Consider the following 20,087-nt stretch of genomic DNA (forward strand, 5'->3'; position numbering starts at 1 on the left):
AACACTCGCGAGACACTGACCTAATGCAACTCGGTAGGGACGATTATCCAAAGCACTCTTCGGATCCGCGGTTGGACGAACAGATCTAGAGCGGCTTCAGGACGGTCGGATCCGAATGCGGTCTCTAAATTAGGTCATTGCCACACTTGTCTGACGAGAAAAGTCCACACGATCGGCAACTCGCCTGCTCCAGCTGTGAAGCCGAACACTCGCGAGACACTGACCTAATGCAACTCGGTAGGGACGATTATCCAAAGCACTCTTCGGATCCGCGGTTGGACGAACAGATCTAGAGCGGCTTCAGGACGGTCGGATCCGAATGCGGTCTCTAAATTAGGTCATTGCCACACTTGTCTGACGAGAAAAGTCCACACGATCGGCAACTCGCCTGCTCCAGCTGTGAAGCCGAACACTCGCGAGACACTGACCTAATGCAACTCGGTAGGGACGATTATCCAAAGCACTTTCGGGATGCACGGGTGAACGAACAGATCTAGAGTGGCTTTAGGACGGTCGGATACGAATGCGGGATCTAAATGAGGTCATTGCCACACTTGTCTGACGAGAAAAGTCCACGCGATTGGCAACTCGCCTGCTCCAGCTGTGAAGCCGAACACTCACGAGACACTGACCTAATGCAACTCGGTAGGGACGATTATCCAAAGCACTTTCGGGATGCACGGGTGAACGAACAGATCTAGAGTGGCTTTAGGACGGTCGGATACGAATGCGGGATCTAAATTAGGTCATTGCCACACTTGTCTGACGAGAAAAGTCCACACGATCGGCAACTCGCCTGCTCCAGCTGTGATGCCGAACACTCACGAGACACTGACCTAATGCAACTCGGTAGGGACAATTATCCAAAGCACTTTCGGGATGCACGGGTGAACGAACAGATCTAGAGTGGCTTCAGGACGGTCGGATCCGAATGCGGTCTCTAAATTAGGTCATTGCCACACTTGTCTGACGAGAAAAGTCCACACGATCGGCAACTCGCCTGCTCCAGCTGTGATGCCGAACACTCACGAGACACTGACCTCATGCAACTCGGTAGGGACGATTATCCAAAGCACTTTCGGGATGCACGGGTGAACGAACAGATCTAGAGTGGCTTTAGGACGGTCGGATACGAATGCGGGATCTAAATGAGGTCATTGCCACACTTGTCTGACGAGAAAAGTCAACGCGATTGGCAACTCGCCTGCTCCAGCTGTGAAGCCGAACACTCGCGAGACACTGACCTAATGCAACTCGGTAGGGACGATTATCCAAAGCACTCTTCGGATCCGCGGTTGGACGAACAGATCTAGAGCGGCTTCAGGACGGTCGGATCCGAATGCGGTCTCTAAATTAGGTCATTGCCACACTTGTATGACGAGAAAAGTCCACGCGATTGGCAACTCGCCTGCTCCAGCTGTGATGCCGAACACTCACGAGACACTGACCTAATGCAACTCGGTAGGGACGATTATCCAAAGCACTTTCGGGATGCACGGGTGAACGAACAGATCTAGAGTGGCTTTAGGACGGTCGGATACGAATGCGGGATCTAAATTAGGTCATTGCCACACTTGTCTGACGAGAAAAGTCCACACGATCGGCAACTCGCCTGCTCCAGCTGTGATGCCGAACACTCACGAGACACTGACCTAATGCAACTCGGTAGGGACAATTATCCAAAGCACTTTCGGGATGCACGGGTGAACGAACAGATCTAGAGTGGCTTCAGGACGGTCGGATCCGAATGCGGTCTCTAAATTAGGTCATTGCCACACTTGTCTGACGAGAAAAGTCCACACGATCGGCAACTCGCCTGCTCCAGCTGTGAAGCCGAACACTCACGAGACACTGACCTAATGCAACTCGGTAGGGACGATTATCCAAAGCACTTTCGGGATGCACGGGTGAACGAACAGATCTAGAGTGGCTTTAGGACGGTCGGATACGAATGCGGGATCTAAATTAGGTCATTGCCACACTTGTCTGACGAGAAAAGTCCACACGATCGGCAACTCGCCTGCTCCAGCTGTGATGCCGAACACTCACGAGACACTGACCTCATGCAACTCGGTAGGGACGATTATCCAAAGCACTTTCGGGATGCACGGGTGAACGAACAGATCTAGAGTGGCTTTAGGACGGTCGGATACGAATGCGGGATCTAAATGAGGTCATTGCCACACTTGTCTGACGAGAAAAGTCAACGCGATTGGCAACTCGCCTGCTCCAGCTGTGAAGCCGAACACTCGCGAGACACTGACCTAATGCAACTCGGTAGGGACGATTATCCAAAGCACTCTTCGGATCCGCGGTTGGACGAACAGATCTAGAGCGGCTTCAGGACGGTCGGATCCGAATGCGGTCTCTAAATTAGGTCATTGCCACACTTGTATGACGAGAAAAGTCCACGCGATTGGCAACTCGCCTGCTCCAGCTGTGATGCCGAACACTCACGAGACACTGACCTCATGCAACTCGGAAGGGACGATTATCCAAAGTACTTTCGGGATGCACGGGTGGACGAACAGATCTAGAGTGGCTTTAGGACGGTCGGATCCGAATGCGGGATCTAAATGAGGTCATTGACACACTTGTATGACGAGAAAAGTCCACGCGATTGGCAACTCGCCTGCTCCCGCTGTGAAGCCGAACACTCACGAGACACTGACCAAATGCAACTCAGTAGGGACGATTATCCAAAGTACTTTCGGGATGCACGGGTGGACGAACAGATCTAGAGTCGCTTTAGGACGGTCGGATCCGAATGCGGGATCTAAATTTGGTCATTGACACACTTGTATGACGAGAAAAGTCCACGCGATTGGCAACTCGCCTGCTCCCGCTGTGAAGCCGAACACTCACGAGACACTGACCTCATGCAACTCGGTAGGGATGATTATCCAAAGTACTTTCGGGATGCACGGGTGGACGAACAGATCTAGAGTGGCTTTAGGACGGTCGGATCCGAATGCGGGATCTAAATGAGGTCATTGCCACACTTGTATGACGAGAAAAGTCCACACGATTTGCAACTCACCCGCTCCAGCTGTGAAGCCGAACACTCACGAGACACTGACCAAATGCAACTCAGTAGGGATGATTATCCAAAGTACTTTCGGGATGCACGGGTGGACGAACAGATCTAGAGTGGCTTTAGGACGGTCGGATCCGAATGCGGGATCTAAATGAGGTCATTGCCACACTTGTCTGACGAGAAAAGTCCACGCGATTGGCAACTCGCCTGCTCCCGCTGTGAAGCCGAACACTCACGAGACACTGACCTCATGCAACTCGGTAGGGATGATTATCCAAAGTACTTTCGGGATGCACGGGTGGACGAACAGATCTAGAGTGGCTTTAGGACGGTCGGATCCGAATGCGGGATCTAAATGAGGTCATTGCCACACTTGTATGACGAGAAAAGTCCACACGATTTGCAACTCACCCGCTCCAGCTGTGAAGCCGAACATTCACGAGACACTGACCAAATGCAACTCAGTAGGGATGATTATCCAAAGTACTTTCGGGATGCACGGGTGGACGAACAGATCTAGAGTGGCTTTAGGACGGTCGGATCCGAATGCGGGATCTAAATGAGGTCATTGCCACACTTGTATGACGTGAAAAGTCCACACGATTGGCAACTCTCCCGCTCCAGCTGTGAAGCTGAACACTCACGAGACACTGACCTCATGCAACTCGGTAGGGATGATTATCCAAAGTACTTTCGGGATGCACGGGTGGACGAACAGATCTAGAGTGGCTTTAGGACGGTCGGATCCGAATGCGGGATCTAAATGAGGTCATTGCCACACTTGTATGACGAGAAAAGTCCACACGATTGGCAACTCACCCGCTCCAGCTGTGAAGCCGAACACTCACGAGACACTGACCTCATGCAACTCGGTAGGGATGATTATCCAAAGTACTTTCGGGATGCACGGGTGGACGAACAGATCTAGAGTGGCTTTACGACGGTCGGATCCGAATGCGGGATCTAAATGTGGTCATATCCACACTTGTATGACGAGAAAAGTCCACACGATTGGCAACTCACCCGCTCCAGCTGGGAAGCCGAACACTCACGAGACACTGACCTCATGCAACTCGGTAGGGATGATTATCCAAAGTACTTTCGGGATGCACGGGTAGACGAACAGATCTAGAGTGGCTTTAGGACGGTCGGATCCGAATGCGGGATCTAAATGAGGTCATTGCCACACTTGTATGACGAGAAAAGTCCACACGATTGGCAACTCACCCGCTCCAGCTGTGAAGTCGAACACCCACGAGACACTGACCTCATGCAACTCGGTAGGGATGATTATCCAAAGTACTTTCGGGATGCACGGATGGACGAACAGATCTAGAGTGGCTTGAGGACGGTCGGATCCGAATGCGGAATCTAAATGAGGTCATTGCCAAACTTGTATGACGAGAAAAGTCCACACGATTGGCAACTCACCCGCTCCAGCTGTGAAGCCGAACACTCACGAGACACTGACCTCATGCAACTCGGTAGGGATGATTATCCAAAGTACTTTCGGGATGCACGGGTGGACGAACAGATCTAGAGTGGCTTTAGGACGGTCGGATCCGAATGCGGGATCTAAATGAGGTCATTGCCACACTTGTATGACGAGAAAAGTCCACACGATTCGCAACTCACCCGCTCCAGCTGTGAAGCCGAACACTCACGAGACACTGACCTCATGCAACTCAGTAGGGATGATTATCCAAAGTACTTTCGGGATGCACGGTTGGACGAACAGATCTAGAGTGGCTTTAGGACGGTCGGATCCGAATGCGGGATCTAAATGAGGTCATTGCCACACTTGTATGACGAGAAAAGTCCACACGATTGGCAACTCACCCGCTCCAGCTGTGAAGCCGAACACTCACGAGACACTGACCTCATGCAACTCGGTAGGGATGATTATCCAAAGTACTTTCGGGATGCACGGTTGGACGAACAGATCTAGAGTGGCTTGAGGACGGTCGGATCCGAATGCGGAATCTAAATGAGGTCATTGCCAAACTTGTATGACGAGAAAAGTCCACACAATTGGCAACTCACCCGCTCCAGCTGTGAAGCCGAACACTCACGAGACACTGACCTCATGCAACTCGGTAGGGATGATTATCCAAAGTACTTTCGGGATGCACGGGTGGACGAACAGATCTAGAGTGGCTTTAGGACGGTCGGATCCGAATGCGGGATCTAAATGAGGTCATTGCCACACTTGTATGACGAGAAAAGTCCACACGATTCGCAACTCACCCGCTCCAGCTGTGAAGCCGAACACTCACGAGACACTGACCTCATGCAACTCAGTAGGGATGATTATCCAAAGTACTTTCGGGATGCACGGTTGGACGAACAGATCTAGAGTGGCTTTAGGACGGTCGGATCCGAATGCGGGATCTAAATGAGGTCATTGCCACACTTGTATGACGAGAAAAGTCCACACGATTGGCAACTCACCCGCTCCAGCTGTGAAGCCGAACACTCACGAGACACTGACCTCATGCAACTCGGTAGGGATGATTATCCAAAGTACTTTCGGGATGCACGGTTGGACGAACAGATCTAGAGTGGCTTGAGGGCGGTCGGATCCGAATGCGGAATCTAAATGAGGTCATTGCCAAACTTGTATGACGAGAAAAGTCCACACAATTGGCAACTCACCCGCTCCAGCTGTGAAGCCGAACACTCACGAGACACTGACCTCATGCAACTCGGTAGGGATGATTATCCAAAGTACTTTCGGGATGCACGGGTGGACGAACAGATCTAGAGTGGCTTTAGGACGGTCGGATCCGAATGCGGGATCTAAATGAGGTCATTGCCACACTTGTATGACGAGAAAAGTCCACACGATTCGCAACTCACCCGCTCCAGCTGTGAAGCCGAACACTCACGAGACACTGACCTCATGCAACTCAGTAGGGATGATTATCCAAAGTACTTTCGGGATGCACGGTTGGACGAACAGATCTAGAGTGGCTTTAGGACGGTCGGATCCGAATGCGGGATCTAAATGAGGTCATTGCCACACTTGTATGACGAGAAAAGTCCACACGATTGGCAACTCACCCGCTCCAGCTGTGAAGCCGAACACTCACGAGACACTGACCTCATGCAACTCGGTAGGGATGATTATCCAAAGTACTTTCGGGATGCACGGGTGGACGAACTGATCTAGAGTGGCTTTAGGACGGTCGGATCCGAATGCGGGATCTAAATGAGGTCATTGGCACACTTGCATGACGAGAAAAGTCCACACGATTGGCAACTCACCCGCTCCAGCTGTGAAGCCGAACACTCACGAGACACTGACCTCATGCAACTCGGTAGGGATGATTATCCAAAGTACTTTCGGGATGCACGGGTGGACGAACAGATCTAGAGTGGCTTTAGGACGGTCGGATCCGAATGCGGGATCTAAATGAGGTCATTGCCACACTTGTATGACGAGAAAAGTCCACACGATTGGCAACTCACCCGCTCCAGCTGTGAAGTCGAACACCCACGAGACACTGACCTCATGCAACTCGGTAGGGATGATTATCCAAAGTACTTTCGGGATGCACGGGTGGACGAACTGATCTAGAGTGGCTTTAGGACGGTCGGATCCGAATGCGGGATCTAAATGAGGTCATTGGCACACTTGCATGACGAGAAACGTCCACACGATTGGCAACTCACCCGCTCCAGCTGTGAAGCCGAACACTCACGAGACACTGACCTCATGCAACTCGGTAGGGATGATTATCCAAAGTACTTTCGGGATGCACGGGTGGACGAACAGATCTAGAGTGGCTTTAGGACGGTCGGATCCGAATGCGGGATCTAAATGAGGTCATTGCCACACTTGTATGACGAGAAAAGTCCACACGATTAGCAACTCACCCGCTCCAGCTGTGAAGTCGAACACCCACGAGACACTGACCTCATGCAACTCGGTAGGGATGATTATCCAAAGTAGTTTCGGGATGCACGGATGAACGAACAGATCTAGAGTGGCTTTAGGACGGTCGGATCCGAATGCGGGATCTAAATGAGGTCATTGCCACACTTGTATGACGAGAAAAGTCCACACGATTGGCAACTCACCCGCTCCAGCTGTGAAGCCGAACACTCACGAGACACTGACCTCATGCAACTCGGTAGGGATGATTATCCAAAGTACTTTCGGGATGCACGGGTGGACGTACAGATCTAGAGTGGCTTTAGGACGGTCGGATCCGAATGCGGGATCTAAATGAGGTCATTGCCACACTTGTATGACGAGAAAAGTCGACACGATTGGCAACTCACCCGCTCCAGCTGTGAAGCCGAACACTCACGGGACACTGACCTCATGCAACTCGGTAGGGATGATTATCCAAAGTACTTTCGGGATGCACGGGTGGACGAACAGATCTAGAGTGGCTTTAGGACGGTCGGATCCGAATGCGGGATCTAAATGTGGTCATTGCCACACTTGTATGACGAGAAAAGTCCACACGATTGGCAACTCACCCGCTCCAGCTGTGAAGCCGAACACTCACGAGACACTGACCTCATGCAACTCGGTAGGGATGATTATCCAAAGTACTTTCGGGATGCACGGGTGGACGAACAGATCTAGAGTGGCTTTAGGACGGTCGGATCCGAATGCGGGATCTAAATGAGGTCATTGCCACACTTGTATGACGAGAAAAGTCCACCCGATTGGCAACTCACCCGCTGCAGCTGTGAAGCCGAACACTCACGTGACACTGACCTCATGCAACTCAGTAGGGACGATTATCCAAAGTACTTTCGGGATGCACGGGTGGACGAACAGATCTAGAGTGGCTTTAGGACGGTCGGATCCGAATGCGGGATCTAAATGAGGTCATTGCCACACTTGTATGACGAGAAAAGTCCACACGATTGGCAACTCACCCGCTCCAGCTGTGAAGCCGAACACTCACGAGACACTGACCTCATGCAACTCGGTAGGGATGATTATCCAAAGTACTTTCGCGATGCACGGGTGGACGAACAGATCTAGAGTGGCTTTAGGACGGTCGGATCCGAATGCGGGATCTAAATGAGGTCATTGCCACACTTGTATGACGAGAAAAGTCCACCCGATTGGCAACTCACCCGCTGCAGCTGTGAAGCCGAACACTCACGTGACACTGACCTCATGCAACTCAGTAGGGACGATTATCCAAAGTACTTTCGGGATGCACGGGTGGACGAACAGATCTAGAGTGGCTTTAGGACGGTCGGATCCGAATGCGGGATCTAAATGTGGTCATATCCACACTTGTATGACGAGAAAAGTCCACACGATTGGCAACTCACCCGCTCCAGCTGGGAAGCCGAACACTCACGAGACACTGACCTCATGCAACTCGGTAGGGATGATTATCCAAAGTACTTTTGGGATGCACGGGTAGACCAACAGATCTAGAGTGGCTTTAGGACGGTCGGATCCGAATGCGGGATCTAAATGAGGTCATTGCCACACTTGTATGACGAGAAAAGTCCACACGATTGGCAACTCACCCGCTCCAGCTGTGAAGTCGAACACTCACGAGACACTGACCTCATGCAACTCGGTAGGGATGATTATCCAAAGTACTTTCGGGATGCACGGATGGACGAACAGATCTAGAGTGGCTTGAGGACGGTCGGATCCGAATGCGGGATCTAAATGAGGTCATTGCCAAACTTGTATGACGAGAAAAGTCCACACGATTGGCAACTCACCCGCTCCAGCTGTGAAGCCGAACACTCACGAGACACTGACCTCATGCAACTCGGTAGGGATGATTATCCAAAGTACTTTCGGGATGCACGGGTGGACGAACAGATCTAGAGTGGCTTTAGGACGGTCGGATCCGAATGCGGGATCTAAATGAGGTCATTGCCACACTTGTATGACGAGAAAAGTCCACACAATTGGCAACTCACCCGCTCCAGCTGTGAAGCCGAACACTCACGAGACACTGACCTCATGCAACTCGGTAGGGATGATTATCCAAAGTACTTTCGGGATGCACGGGTGGACGAACAGATCTAGAGTGGCTTTAGGACGGTCGGATCCGAATGCGGGATCTAAATGAGGTCATTGCCACACTTGTATGACGAGAAAAGTCCACACGATTCGCAACTCACCCGCTCCAGCTGTGAAGCCGAACACTCACGAGACACTGACCTCATGCAACTCAGTAGGGATGATTATCCAAAGTACTTTCGGGATGCACGGTTGGACGAACAGATCTAGAGTGGCTTTAAGACGGTCGGATCCGAATGCGGGATCTAAATGAGGTCATTGCCACACTTGTATGACGAGAAAAGTCCACACGATTGGCAACTCACCCGCTCCAGCTGTGAAGCCGAACACTCACGAGACACTGACCTAATGCAACTCGGTAGGGATGATTATCCAAAGTACTTTCGGGATGCACGGGTGGACGAACTGATCTAGAGTGGCTTTAGGACGGTCGGATCCGAATGCGGGATCTAAATGAGGTCATTGGCACACTTGCATGACGAGAAAAGTCCACACGATTGGCAACTCACCCGCTCCAGCTGTGAAGCCGAACACTCACGAGACACTGACCTCATGCAACTCGGTAGGGATGATTGTCCAAAGTACTTTCGGGATGCACGGGTGGACGAACAGATCTAGAGTGGCTTTAGGACGGTCGGATCCGAATGCGGGATCTAAATGAGGTCATTGCCACACTTGTATGACGAGAAAAGTCCACACGATTGGCAACTCACCCGCTCCAGCTGTGAAGTCGAACACCCACGAGACACTGACCTCATGCAACTCGGTAGGGATGATTATCCAAAGTACTTTCGGGATGCACGGGTGGACGAACTGATCTAGAGTGGCTTTAGGACGGTCGGATCCGAATGCGGGATCTAAATGAGGTCATTGGCACACTTGCATGACGAGAAAAGTCCACACGATTGGCAACTCACCCGCTCCAGCTGTGAAGCCGAACACTCACGAGACACTGACCTCATGCAACTCGGTAGGGATGATTATCCAAAGTACTTTCGGGATGCACGGGTGGACGAACAGATCTAGAGTGGCTTTAGGACGGTCGGATCCGAATGCGGGATCTAAATGAGGTCATTGCCACACTTGTATGACGAGAAAAGTCCACACGATTGGCAACTCACCCGCTCCAGCTGTGAAGTCGAACACCCACGAGACACTGACCTCATGCAACTCGGTAGGGATGATTATCCAAAGTAGTTTCGGGATGCACGGATGGACGAACAGATCTAGAGTGGCTTTAGGACGGTCGGATCCGAATGCGGGATCTAAATGAGGTCATTGCCACACTTGTATGACGAGAAAAGTCCACACGATTGGCAACTCACCCGCTCCAGCTGTGAAGTCGAACACCCACGAGACACTGACCTCATGCAACTCGGTAGGGATGATTATCCAAAGTAGTTTCGGGATGCACGGATGGACGAACAGATCTAGAGTGGCTTTAGGACGGTCGGATCCGAATGCGGGATCTAAATGAGGTCATTGCCACACTTGTATGACGAGAAAAGTCCACACGATTGGCAACTCACCCGCTCCAGCTGTGAAGCCGAACACTCACGAGACACTGACCTCATGCAACTCGGTAGGGATGATTATCCAAAGTACTTTCGGGATGCACGGGTGGACGTACAGATCTAGAGTGGCTTTAGGACGGTCGGATCCGAATGCGGGATCTAAATGAGGTCATTGCCACACTTGTATGACGAGAAAAGTCCACACGATTGGCAACTCACCCGCTCCAGCTGTGAAGCCGAACACTCACGGGACACTGACCTCATGCAACTCGGTAGGGATGATTATCCAAAGTACTTTCGGGATGCACGGGTGGACGAACAGATCTAGAGTGGCTTTAGGACGGTCGGATCCGAATGCGGGATCTAAATGTGGTCATTGCCACACTTGTATGACGAGAAAAGTCCACACGATTGGCAACTCACCCGCTCCAGCTGTGAAGCCGAACACTCACGAGACACTGACCTCATGCAACTCGGTAGGGATGATTATCCAAAGTACTTTCGGGATGCACGGGTGGACGAACAGATCTAGAGTGGCTTTAGGACGGTCGGATCCGAATGCGGGATCTAAATGAGGTCATTGCCACACTTGTATGACGAGAAAAGTCCACCCGATTGGCAACTCACCCGCTGCAGCTGTGAAGCCGAACACTCACGTGACACTGACCTCATGCAACTCAGTAGGGACGATTATCCAAAGTACTTTCGGGATGCACGGGTGGACGAACAGATCTAGAGTGGCTTTAGGACGGTCGGATCCGAATGCGGGATCTAAATGAGGTCATTGCCACACTTGTATGACGAGAAAAGTCCACACGATTGGCAACTCACCCGCTCCAGCTGTGAAGCCGAACACTCACGAGACACTGACCTCATGCAACTCGGTAGGGATGATTATCCAAAGTACTTTCGGGATGCACGGGTGGACGAACAGATCTAGAGTGGCTTTAGGACGATCGGATCCGAATGCGGGATCTAAATGTGGTCATTGCCACACTTGTATGACGAGAAAAGTCCACACGATTGGCAACTCACCCGCTCCAGCTGTGAAGCCGAACACTCACGAGACACTGACCTCATGCAACTCGGTAGGGATGATTATCCAAAGTACTTTCGGGATGCACGGGTAGACGAACAGATCTAGAGTGGCTTTAGGACGGTCGGATCCGAATGCGGGATCTGAATGAGGTCATTGCCACACTTGTATGACGAGAAAAGTCCACACGATTGGCAACTCACCCGCTCCAGCTGTGAAGTCGAACACCCACGAGACACTGACCTCATGCAAATCGGTAGGGATGATTATCCAAAGTACTTTCGGGATGCACGGATGGACGAACAGATCTAGAGTGGCTTTAGGACGGTCGGATCCGAATGCGGGACCTAAATGAGGTCATTGCCACACTTGTATGACGAGAAAAGTCCACACGATTGGCAACTCACCCGATCCAGCTGTGAAGTCGAACACCCACGAGACACTGACCTCATGCAACTCGGTAGGGATGATTATCCAAAGTACTTTCGGGATGCACGGGTGGACGAACAGATCTAGAGTGGCTTTAGGACGGTCGGATCCGAATGCGGGATCTAAATGAGGTCATTGCCACACTTGTATGACGAGAAAAGTCCACACAATTGGCAACTCTCCCGCTCCAGCTGTGAAGCTGAACACTCACGAGACACTGACCTCATGCAACTCGGTAGGGATGATTATCCAAAGTACTTTCGGGATGCACGGGTGGACGAACAGATCTAGAGTGGCTTTAGGACGGTCGGATCCGAATGCGGGATCTAAATGAGGTCATTGCCACACTTGTATGACGAGAAAAGTCCACACGATTGGCAACTCACCCGCTCCAGCTGTGAAGCCGAACACTCACGAGACACTGACCTCATGCAACTCGGTAGGGATGATTATCCAAAGTACTTTCGGGATGCACGGGTGGACGAACAGATCTAGAGTGGCTTTAGGACGGTCGGATCCGAATGCGGGATCTAAATGAGGTCATTGCCACACTTGTATGACGAGAAAAGTCCACCCGATTGGCAACTCACCCGCTGCAGCTGTGAAGCCGAACACTCACGTGACACTGACCTCATGCAACTCAGTAGGGACGATTATCCAAAGTACTTTCGGGATGCACGGGTGGACGAACAGATCTAGAGTGGCTTTAGGACGGTCGGATCCGAATGCGGGATCTAAATGTGGTCATATCCACACTTGTATGACGAGAAAAGTCCACACGATTGGCAACTCACCCGCTCCAGCTGGGAAGCCGAACACTCACGAGACACTGACCTCATGCAACTCGGTAGGGATGATTATCCAAAGTACTTTCGGGATGCACGGGTAGACGAACAGATCTAGAGTGGCTTTAGGACGGTCGGATCCGAATGCGGGATCTAAATGAGGTCATTGCCACACTTGTATGACGAGAAAAGTCCACACGATTGGCAACTCACCCGCTCCAGCTGTGAAGTCGAACACCCACGAGACACTGACCTCATGCAACTCGGTAGGGATGATTATCCAAAGTACTTTCGGGATGCACGGATGGACGAACAGATCTAGAGTGGCTTTAGGACGGTCGGATCCGAATGCGGGATCTAAATGAGGTCATTGCCAAACTTGTATGACGAGAAAAGTCCACACGATTGGCAACTCACCCGCTCCAGCTGTGAAGCCGAACACTCACGAGACACTGACCTCATGCAACTCGGTAGGGATGATTATCCAAAGTACTTTCGGGATGCACGGGTGGACGAACAGATCTAGAGTGGCTTTAGGAGGGTCGGATCCGAATGCGGGATCTAAATGAGGTCATTGCCACACTTGTATGACGAGAAAAGTCCACACAATTGGCAACTCACCCGCTCCAGCTGTGAAGCCGAACACTCACGAGACACTGACCTCATGCAACTCGGTAGGGATGATTATCCAAAGTACTTTCGGGATGCACGGGTGGACGAACAGATCTAGAGTAGCTTTAGGACGGTCGGATCCGAATGCGGGATCTAAATGAGGTCATTGCCACACTTGTATGACGAGAAAAGTCCACACGATTGGCAACTCACCCGCTCCAGCTGTGAAGCCGAACACTCACGAGACACTGACCTCATGCAACTCGGTAGGGATGATTATCCAAAGTACTTTCGGGATGCACGGGTGGACGAACAGATCTAGAGTGGCTTTAGGACGGTCGGATCCGAATGCGGGATCTAAATGAGGTCATTGCCACACTTGTATGACGAGAAAAGTCCACACGATTGGCAACTCACCCGCTCCAGCTGTGAAGCCGAACATTCACGAGACACTGGCCAAATGCAACTCAGTAGGGATGATTATCCAAAGTACTTTCGGGATGCACGGTTGGACGAACAGATCTAGAGTGGCTTTAGGACGGTCGGATCCGAATGCGGGATCTAAATGAGGTCATTGGCACACTTGCATGACGAGAAAAGTCCACACGATTGGCAACTCACCCGTCCAGCTGTGAAGCCGAACATTCACGAGACACTGACCTCATGCAACTCGGTAGGGATGATTATCCAAAGTACTTTCGGGATGCACGGGTGGACGAACAGATCTAGAGTGGCTTTAGGACGGTCGGATCCGAATGCGGGATCTAAATGAGGTCATTGCCACACTTGTATGACGAGAAAAGTCCACACGATTGGCAACTCACCCGCTCCAGCTGTGAAGTCGAACACCCACGAGACACTGACCTCATGCAACTCGGTAGGGATGATTATCCAAAGTAGTTTCGGGATGCACGGATGGACGAACAGATCTAAAGTGGCTTTAGGACGGTCGGATCCGAATGCGGGATCTAAATCAGGTCATTGCCACACTTGTATGACGAGAAAAGTCCACACGATTGGCAACTCACCCGCTCCAGCTGTGAAGCTGAACACTCACGAGACACTGACCTCATGCAACTCGGTAGGGATGATTATCCAAAGTACTTTTGGGATGCACGGGTGGACGAACAGATCTAGAGTGGCTTTAGGACGGTCGGATCCGAATGCGGGATCTAAATGAGGTCATTGCCACACTTGTATGACGAGAAAAGTCCACACGATTGGCAACTCACCCGCTCCAGCTGTGAAGCCGAACACTCACGGGACACTGACCTCATGCAACTCGGTAGGGATGATTATCCAAAGTACTTTCGGGATGCACGGGTGGACGAACAGATCTAGAGTGGCTTTAGGACGGTCGGATCCGAATGCGGGATCTAAATGAGGTCATTGCCACACTTGTATGACGAGAAAAGTCCACACGATTGGCAACTCACCCGCTCCAGCTGTGAAGCCGAACACTCACGGGACACTGACCTCATGCAACTCGGTAGGGATGATTATCCAAAGTACTTTCGGGATGCACGGGTGGACGAACAGATCTAGAGTGGCTTTAGGACGGTCGGATCCGAATGCGGGATCTAAATGAGGTCATTGCCACACTTGTATGACGAGAAAAGTCCACACGATTGGCAACTCACCCGCTCCAGCTGTGAAGCCGAACACTCACGGGACACTGACCTCATGCAACTCGGTAGGGATGATTATCCAAAGTACTTTCGGGATGCACGGGTGGACGAACAGATCTAGAGTGGCTTTAGGACGGTCGGATCCAAATGCGGGATCTAAATGAGGTCATTGCCACACTTGTATGACGAGAAAAGTCCACACGATTGGCAACTCACCCGCTCCAGCTGTGAAGCCGAACACTCACGGGACACTGACCTCATGCAACTCGGTAGGGATGATTATCCAAAGTACTTTCGGGATGCACGGGTGGACGAACAGATCTAGAGTGGCTTTAGGACGGTCGGATCCGAATGCGGGATCTAAATGAGGTCATTGCCACACTTGTATGACGAGAAAATTCCACACGTTTGGCAACTCACCCGCTCCAGCTGTGAAGCCGAACACTCACGGGACACTGACCTCATGCAACTCGGTAGGGATGATTATCCAAAGTACTTTCGGGATGCACGGGTGGACGAACAGATCTAGAGTGGCTTTAGGACGGTCGGATCCGAATGCGGGATCTAAATGAGGTCATTGTTACACTTGTATGACGAGAAAAGTCCACACGATTGGCAACTCACCCGCTCCAGCTGTGAAGCCGAACACTCACGAGACACTGACCTCATGCAACTCGGTAGGGATGATTATCCAAAGTACTTTCGGGATGCACGGGTGGACAAACAGATCTAGAGTGGCTTTAGGACGGTCGGATCCGAATGCGGGATCTAAATGAGGTCATTGCCACACTTGTATGACGAGAAAAGTCCACACAATTGGCAACTCACCCGCTCCAGCTGTGAAGCTGAACACTCACGAGACACTGACCTCATGCAACTCGGTAGGGATGATTATCCAAAGTACTTTCGGGATGCACGGGTGGACGAACAGATCTAGAGTGGCTTTAGGACGGTCGGATCCGAATGCGGGATCTAAATGAGGTTATTGCCACACTTGTATGACGAGAAAAGTCCACACGATTGGCAACTCACCCGCTCCAGCTGTGAAGCCGAACACTCACGAGAGACTGACCTCATGCAACTCGGTAGGGATGATTATCCAAAGTACTTTCGGGATGCACGGGTGGACGAACAGATCTAGAGTGGCTTTAGGACGGTCGGATCCGAATGCGGGATCTAAATGAGGTCATTGCCACACTTGTATGACGAGAAAAGTCCACCCGATTGGCAACTCACCCGCTGCAGCTGTGAAGCCGAACACTCACGTGACACTGACCTCATGCAACTCAGTAGGGACGATTATCCAAAGTACTTTCGGGATGCACGGGTGGACGAACAGATCTAGAGTGGCTTTAGGACGGTCGGATCCGAATGCGGGATCTAAATTTGGTCATTGCCACACTTGTATGACGATAAAAGTCCACACGATTGGCAACTCACCCGCTCCAGCTGTGAAGCCGAACACTCACGAGACACTGACCAAATGCAACTCAGTAGGGACGATTATCCAAAGTACTTTCGGGATGCACGGGTGGACGAACACATCTAGAGTGGCTTTAAGACGGTCGGATCCCAATGCGGGATCTAAATTTGGTCATTGCCATACTTGTATGACGAGAAAAGTCCACACGATTGGCAACTCACCCGCTCCAGCTGTGAAGCCGAACACTCGCGAGACACTGACCTAATGCAACTCGGTAGGGACGATTATCCAAAGCACTCTTCGGATTTGCGGTTGGACGAACAGATCTGGAGCGGCTTCAGGACGGTCGGATCCAAATGCGGTCTCTAAATTAGGTCATTGCCACACTTGTCTGACGAGAAAAGTCCACACGATCGGCAACTCGCCTGCTCCAGCTGTGAAGCCGAACGCTCGCGAGACACTGACCTAATGCAACTCGGTAGGGACGATTATCCAAAGCACTCTTCGGATCCGCGGTTGGACGAACAGATCTAGAGCGGCTTCAGGACGGTCGGATCCGAATGCGGTCTCTAAATTAGGTCATTGCCACACTTGTATGACGAGAAAAGTCAACGCGATTGGCAACTCGCCTGCTCCAGCTGTGAAGCCGAACACTCGCGAGACACTGACCTAATGCAACTCGGTAGGGACGATTATCCAAAGCACTCTTCGGATCCGCGGTTGGACGAACAGATCTAGAGTGGCTTTAGGACGGTCGGATCCGAATGCGGGATCTAAATGAAGTCATTGCCACACTTGTCTGACGAGAAAAGTCCACGCGATTGGCAACTCGCCTGCTCCATCTGTGAAGCCGAACACTCGCGAGACACTGACCTAATGCAACTCGTTAGGGACGATTATCCAAAGCACTCTTCGGATCCGCGGTTGGACGAACAGATCTAGAGCGGCTTCAGGACGGTCGGATCCGAATGCGGTCTCTAAATTAGGTCATTGCCACACTTGTATGACGAGAAAAGTGAACGCGATTGGCAACTCGCTTGCTCCAGCTGTGAAGCCGAACACTCGCGAGACACTGACCTAATGCAACTCGGTAGGGACGATTATCCAAAGCACTCTTCGGATCCGCGGTTGGACGAACAGATCTAGAGCGGCTTCAGGACGGTCGGATCCGAATGCGGTATCTACATTAGGTAATGGCCACACTTGTATGACGAGAAAAGTCCACGCGATTGGCAACTCGCCTGCTCCAGCTGTGATGCCGAACACTCACGAGACACTGACCTCATGCAACTCGGAAGGGACGATTATCCAAAGTACTTTCGGGATGCACGGGTGGACGAACAGATCTAGAGTGGGTTTAGGACGGTCGGATCCGAATGCGGGATCTAAATGAGGTCATTGACACACTTGTATGACGAGAAAAGTGAACGCGATTGGCAACTCGCCTGCTCCAGCTGTGAAGCCGAACACTCGCGAGACACTGACCTAATGCAACTCGGTAGGGACGATTATCCAAAGCACTCTTCGGATCCGCGGTTGGACGAACAGATCTAGAGCGGCTTCAGGACGGTCGGATCCGAATGCGGTATCTACATTAGGTAATTGCCACACTTGTATGACGAGAAAAGTCCACGCGATTGGCAACTCGCCTGCTCCCGCTGTGAAGCCGAACACTCACGAGACACTGACCAAATGCAACTCAGTAGGGACGATTATCCAAAGTACTTTCGGGATGCACGGGTGGACGAACAGATCTAGAGTCGCTTTAGGACGGTCGGATCCGAATGCGGGATCTAAATTTGGTCACTGACACACTTGTATGACGAGAAAAGTCTACACGATTGGCAACTCACCCGCTCCAGCTGTGAAGCCGAACACTCACGAGACACTGACCAAATGCAACTCAGTAGGGACGATTATCCAAAGTACTTTCGGGATGCACGGGTGGACGAACAGATCTAGAGTCGCTTTAGGACGGTCGGATCCGAATGCGGGATCTAAATGAGGTCATTGACACACTTGTATGACGAGAAAAGTCCACGCGATTGGCAACTCGCCTGCTCCCGCTGTGAAGCCGAACACTCACGAGATACTGACCAAATGCAACTCAGTAGGGATGATTATCCAAAGTACTTTCGGGATGCACGGGTGGACGAACAGATCTAGAGTCGCTTTAGGACGGTCGGATCCGAATGCGGGATCTAAATGAGGTCATTGACACACTTGTATGACGAGAAAAGTCCACGCGATTGGCAACTCGCCTGCTCCAGCTGTGATGCCGAACACTCACGAGATACTGACCAAATGCAACTCAGTAGGGATGATTATCCAAAGTACTTTCGGGATGCACGGGTGGACGAACAGATCTAGAGTCGCTTTAGGACGGTCGGATCCGAATGCGGGATCTAAATGAGGTCATTGACACACTTGTATGACGAGAAAAGTCCACGCGATTGGCAACTCACCCGCTCCAGCTGTGAAGCCGAACACTCACGAGACACTGACCAAATGCAACTCAGTAGGGATGATTATCCAAAGTACTTTCGGGATGCACGGGTGGACGAACAGATCTAGAGCGGCTTCAGGACGGTCGGATCCGAATGCGGTATCTACATTAGGTAATTGCCACACTTGTATGACGAGAAAAGTCCACGCGATTGGCAACTCGCCTGCTCCCGCTGTGAAGCCGAACACTCACGAGACACTGACCAAATGCAACTCAGTAGGGACGATTATCCAAAGTACTTTCGGGATGCACGGGTGGACGAACAGATCTAGAGTGGCTTTAGGACGGTCGGATCCGAATGCGGGATCTAAATTTGGTCACTGACACACTTGTATGACGAGAAAAGTCTACACGATTGGCAACTCACCCGCTCCAGCTGTGAAGCCGAACACTCACGAGACACTGACCAAATGCAACTCAGTAGGGATGATTATCCAAAGTACTTTCGGGATGCACGGGTGGACGAACAGATCTAGAGTCGCTTTAGGACGGTCGGATCCGAATGCGGGACCTAAATTTGGTCATTGACACACTTGTATGACGAGAAAAGTCTACACGATTGGCAACTCACCCGCTCCAGCTGTGAAGCCGAACACTCACGAGACACTGACCAAATGCAACTCAGTAGGGACGATTATCCAAAGTACTTTCGGGATGCACGGGTGGACGAACAGATCTAGAGTCGCTTTAGGACGGTCGGATCCGAATGCGGGATCTAAATGAGGTCATTGACACACTTGTATGACGAGAAAAGTCCACGCGATTGGCAACTCGCCTGCTCCAGCTGTGATGCCGAACACTCACGAGATACTGACCAAATGCAACTCAGTAGGGATGATTATCCAAAGTACTTTCGGGATGCACGGGTGGACGAACAGATCTAGAGTCGCTTTAGGACGGTCGGATCCGAATGCGGGATCTAAATGAGGTCATTGACACACTTGTATGACGAGAAAAGTCCACGCGATTGGCAACTCGCCTGCTCCAGCTGTGATGCCGAACACTCACGAGATACTGACCAAATGCAACTCAGTAGGGATGATTATCCAAAGTACTTTCGGGATGCACGGGTGGACGAACAGATCTAGAGTCGCT

The sequence above is a fragment of the Ixodes scapularis genome, unplaced genomic scaffold (assembly GCF_016920785.2).
Source record: "Ixodes scapularis isolate PalLabHiFi unplaced genomic scaffold, ASM1692078v2 PGA_scaffold3__209_contigs__length_174095766, whole genome shotgun sequence".
NCBI lineage: Eukaryota > Metazoa > Arthropoda > Arachnida > Ixodida > Ixodidae > Ixodes > Ixodes scapularis.